This window comes from Fukomys damarensis, unplaced genomic scaffold (assembly GCF_012274545.1).
Source record: "Fukomys damarensis isolate Sample0158 unplaced genomic scaffold, DMR_v1.0_HiC HiC_scaffold_25, whole genome shotgun sequence".
In the NCBI taxonomy this organism is placed as follows: Eukaryota; Metazoa; Chordata; class Mammalia; order Rodentia; family Bathyergidae; genus Fukomys; species Fukomys damarensis.
In genome coordinates this window covers 2,944,165-2,949,595 of record NW_022900937.1, presented here as the reverse complement: position 1 = coordinate 2,949,595, position 5,431 = coordinate 2,944,165, and positions in this window count along the sequence as shown.

Genomic DNA, 5,431 nt, shown 5'->3' with positions numbered 1-5,431 from the left:
ATATAGAGAGAGAGAGAGAGAGAGAGAGAGAGAGAGAGAGAAAACCTTTAATTCTTTGGAAGGAAAGTAACAAAAATATTTTCTATAGTCTCACAGCTGGTGCCTAAATTTGAAGACTGTATGTAACTAACTCACAAAGGGTCTAATGGTGCAACCGAGGAGTGGAGACCAAGCTGGCCCCAGCTCTGGGCCAAGGTGCAGCGTCACTGTATAGCAGACCTCAGGAGGGAAACTGAGTCCCAAATAGGCCAAGACAAGGACACGGTTGAGACCCAGGCACCCATTCCGAATCCCACCCAGCTGCCTCTGTCGCCAGCGGAGTCTGTTGCTTGCTTATTTATCAACTTTACAAAATAGTTATTTCTTCAAACCTTTTCAGTGAAGAACACAGAAAGAGAAGCGGGTGGGTGTGTGGCTCCATGGGAGAGCGCCTGCCTCACGTGTGAAGCCCTGACCCCATTCCCAGCAGCGTGCAAGAAAAAACAGGGAGAAGGGGAGGAAGAAGAGAAAGAAAATGGTTTCCGCAATCCCAGGGCCCCATAGCTGTTACTCAGGAAGAGAAGGGAGACAGTAAGGTGGGTGTAAGGTTATGTAACTGATTTTATAAATTATGATCACACATAAATGGACCCCTGAAAGATTTCCTTTTGTTATCTATTAGCAACGTCTAATCCCCATTTAATCGGGACTGTGTGCTGTGCCACTGGAATAATTAAAATTCAAGAGAACAGTGAGAGCCAACAGCTAGACTAAAACAAGACGCAACTCGTGTACTGACACAGAGTCAGTGTGACACCGACTGGGGTGCAGAAGGTGCCTCCTGGGAGGGTCCCATCCACTGTGCTTCTGGGCGGTGTCTTTAAAGGTAGGGCCCCACTGGCAGATTTTAAAGGCAGTGACTAAGCCATGGTGTTTATCCACACCATATGTATACTCATCCTTAGAGATCTTCCTAATTTTAACTTTCAAGAAAGAAAAAAAATGAGGTGATTGAAAAATAAGATCTGTTTTAATTTTTTTAAAAAAGGACACATTGTCATGAAGGCCCCCTCAGAACCTCCCCTTTCCTTTGAGCACACTCGTCCCGTCATCCTGGACACTTCCTGCAGCAGCTCTGGAGTCCACTTTCCTGAGGGTCTTTAGTTGCACGCCCAGGTTGCCTCCATGTTCTGAATCAATCCAAAACATTGACGTCCATGGTCATTCTGATTTCAGGGACGAGCCAGAGTCACAGGCTGCCACGTCTGGTTGATAAGGTGGATGTGGACACAGCATCACGTGTTTCTGAGCTGCCTTTCTGTTCAATGACCCTCGGCGTCGGCATTCACTGTGTTTTTGATCACGCCTCGTAAAGACAGGAAAGAGGACTGCAGAGCTGCTTCAGAAAGTGGCAGGAGCGGTGCGATGAGTGTGCGCCAAGTGAGGGGAGAAATTTGAGGGGGTTCATGGCAGTGTGTCTTTCATGGTTACAATTTTTTTAATTTAAATATTCACCATATTTTTGGTTAGCCCTGTGTCTCTCGACTTCGAGCTTCAAGTACACGTGGCTTAGGGACATCCTGCCGTTGACTCACGGAGCCTTCTGTGCATGCATCTGTCGTTCTGCTGATGCTGAGATCGGAAAATAATCGGGGGCCACATTTGCCTGCCTTGACCCTATGTACTTCAGCCCTTCTTGCAACGGAGCTCATCAGTGAGCAACTGGCTGGGAAAATCACTTCTCAGATCTCAACACTTCCATCATGGAAAGGGATGCAAATGTCACAGGCTGAGGTTCTCCAACGCCCTGTGTCTTCCGAGAGGAAGGGGCACCGGAAGCTAGCAGCTGCAGGTGGGTCTCTCTCAGCACCCTGCCTTCGGCCTTTCCTGCACCCCTCACCCAGCCAAGTTCTGTCACGCACCAGGGGTCAGGCAGGGCTCCGAAGTTGAGTTCAGGTTGAACAAAACTTACACCAGCCATCGCCTTTCCTGAATCAGAGCTCATGGCTCCCCTTGGCAAGGACCTCCATCTACTTTTAAAATATACACTGGGCCCGATACAGTGTGAGCTCTCAGGGGCACACGTTCGCGGTAAACAGTAGTAACTTCAGCACGGCACACCGTAACCTCTGTACGTGCTCAAATGATTCGGGCTACTAAGATATCACTGAGTGCTCTCTCCTGAGACCTCTACAGCACGGAGAGCTCATTCAAGCTCAAGTCCCAGTGGCACTGGAACATGCCCCCCGTGGGGGGAGAGCTGATTTACACACTTTCAATAATTTCAATAAATAAGTAGACCATACCCTTCCCGTCAGTCTTCCTTGTGAGCCTATTATCACACACGGCACGACTATTGTCTTAATGGTGACATGCTGTGCGTGTGCACGTGTGTGAATTGATACAGATGCAAACTTTGGAAGCAGAGTTAGTGCCAATCACTAAGTGCTCACTATAAGCCAGGCAGTGTGCTAATCAGTCAGCTTGTTTGTTTAACAGTGTGTTTGTTGAGTACCCCTTATGTGTCGGGCACTGGGTACTAGTTGTGTAGGGGCTAAGGAGATAAACACGGCCACAGTCTTCAAGGAACTGAGAGTCCAGTAAAGAAAAGTTTGACAGAAATTATAGCAAGGACTCTCACGGGTCCAAAGTTTCACCTCTCTGATCAAGTAGCATTTTTTGAGAACTGAAAGATAATTCAGTAGGTGAAAAGGGGACTCGGAATTCTCCCGTCAGAGGAAACCACACAAGGGTGTCTACTGAGTTTGAGAAAGTAGAAAGAATTCAAGAGGAAGGGGAAGAAGGCAGGTGGAGATGTGGAGAAAGGGCAGAGGTCAGGTCAGGAAGGGCTTTTTAAGCAAGTGAAGGAATTTGGACTTTAAAGACTGTGGGAAAGTAAGCAAGCTGCTACAGTGACTTGCAAGCGCAATTCATTCCCAAGGGCTGGTTGGGTTGTAACTCAAGTTGGTCAATGAAGGCTCAGCTTCATTGAACTCTACACAGCCTTCGAAGACTCTCTCCTGCACACAGCATGATCTTAGTGTCCTTAGAGAGTCACTGGCCCAGGATTTCTCAGTGAACCCCACACAGGAAAGGATGCTGTCATGCTCCTACCAGAACTCTTTAAGGGTTAAATCTGTATCTGAGACCATCTGGAAGCACAAGCAGCTGGCACTCAGGTTGTAACTCAAGACTTTGTTCATGAGTCAAAATTAAAATGCCAGTGATAACCCAAGTTGTTCGTATGTCAGGATGGCTGTAACTTGGGGATCCACTGTATCCTCATCAAATGTGTGTTCAGAAGACTGCCGTTGCCTCCCATGGTGCAGGGACTGGAGACAAAGCCCAGTTAGAAGGTCCTTCAGGGTGCAGACACGGGGAGGGAGGAGCCAGGGCGATGCTTCAAGGAATGAACATGGCAGAGCCTTGTTCACTGGGCACAGGCTGCACTGAAGGGCACACATGGGAAGGAAAGGAAACCCCATCCCAGCGTCGCCTCACAGATCCGCATCACCGTTCCGCAGAGCCAGCTGGGTTACCCTGCTCAGACCAGCACCAAGCTTTCCTCCACCCCGCGTCTCCACTATCTCAGCTCTTGGTGCACTGAGGATTCTCACAATGAAGAAGACTCAAGCACTTCATAGCCAATGAACAAGACATTTCTTCGTTTCACACACACACAGAAAAACACAGTTTATAGAAAAGGACTATGACGTATGATCAAAGCACACAATGAACATCTAAATAGTTGTTTTGATGTATTGCAGTAAAAGATGCATGGCAACTAATCCCCTTCCAACCCCCGCCCCCGCTGGAACACCCTCATCCCACTGTTCCCACCACTTTCGGAAGCAGCTCTGGCGTCCTCTGGCGTCCTCCTTCACCAGTGTCTAGTTGCACTGCTGAGGCTGCCTCGAGGTCTGAACTGATTCAAAATGTTTACTCTTCATGGTCATTTTGACTTTGGGGAAGAGCCAGAAGTTGCATGAGCCATGTGTACTGACTAAAGTGGATGAGGACACACCGTGATGTCTTCACCAGCCTGCTTTTCCGTTGGATGCTACGTGGGAGCAACATTCACCATATTTTTGCTCACACCTGGCAAAGACCCTCAGGAAAGAGGACTCCAGAGCTGCTTCAGCAAGTGGCGAGAGCCCTGGGACGCGTGTGTCAATAGGGAGGGGCAGGATTCTGAGGGGCACTGACGGCAATGTCTTTTTGAGTCATTGATTTATTTTCTCATTTATTCACATAATTTATTAAAAATTGCATATTGTGCATCAGATATTATTTCAAGCGCTAGGACTTGAACAGTTAAGAAAGTAGACCAAAACCAAATCCAAAAACAAGAACGAAAAAACCTCTGCCCCATGGACATTATATTCCATTAGTAAATTCTGCCCGTTTTTATCACTTTATTAGTACAGGTGTGTAGTAGGTAATGTTTACGCCCCTTGTGTGGAGTCGGTGCATGTGTGAAACACATCAATTCCTCTTTCTACCCCTTTCCCTTCCCTCCTGCCCCTGCCCCCATGCCTTGATCCCCTTCCTGTTTTGTGCATGGCCCTGCAATACATTTTTAATTAAACATTCATGGTATATTTTCATCACCCCTTGTAGTAGTACTTCTTTCCTTGGCCTCATCTGAATCTCTTCCAAGGACCATGATTAGAAACTGGGAGCCGATTTCCAAATTAAACCTATTTTTCTAACATCCTACTTTATCATTAAAATTGTCTCATTTTGCTTCTTAGTCACCCTGGGTTCCTTGAGTCTGGGATTATTGCCAAGAATCACAGCAATGTGCAATTTTAAAGTCCAATGAGCAGATTTCAGAACTCAATTAATTTCTCAGTGATCTTGCTCATAGCTTTGTGAAAGCTAGGACTGATGAGGAACCAGCAGAGTGTTTCAAAAGCCAGCAAAATCTATTCCACCGCTGTGGGCTCTCAAGCTGGACAGCCCGTGCGGTAAGATGAGGAGGGGTGGGTGTGAGGGAGAGCAGGAGCAACCGGCCCCGTGCCCTCCCCTACGGGATGAAGGCTGCTTCCTCTGGGCACGGGGGAACGGAGATAGACGCCCAGATCATCTGTCCTGTAGACAAAATAAAGGGAAGGCGTGAGGATCGGCATGACCACAACAGTGTCTTCTCTAAAAATAAACACAAAGTCCCGTGAAGATGACTCAGTGTGGCCTGTTATCAATTCCAGAGGTGTCAGAATAGCAATCTACTTACGGGGCGCCTCCCCAGCATTTAGTCTCTGTTTTATTTCAGAGAAAAAAGGTGCATCTGCAGAGGGGACATTTGATACATGCTTTCTCTTCTACAAACAATTCCCTCTAAATAGCCCCATGCTGGTTCTTTAATTATCCATGCAGTAAAAGCAAAAAGAATTAAAGTCAGGACAACACCATCAAACAAAGCGCTTCCAGAAAAGTCAAATCAAGCCAA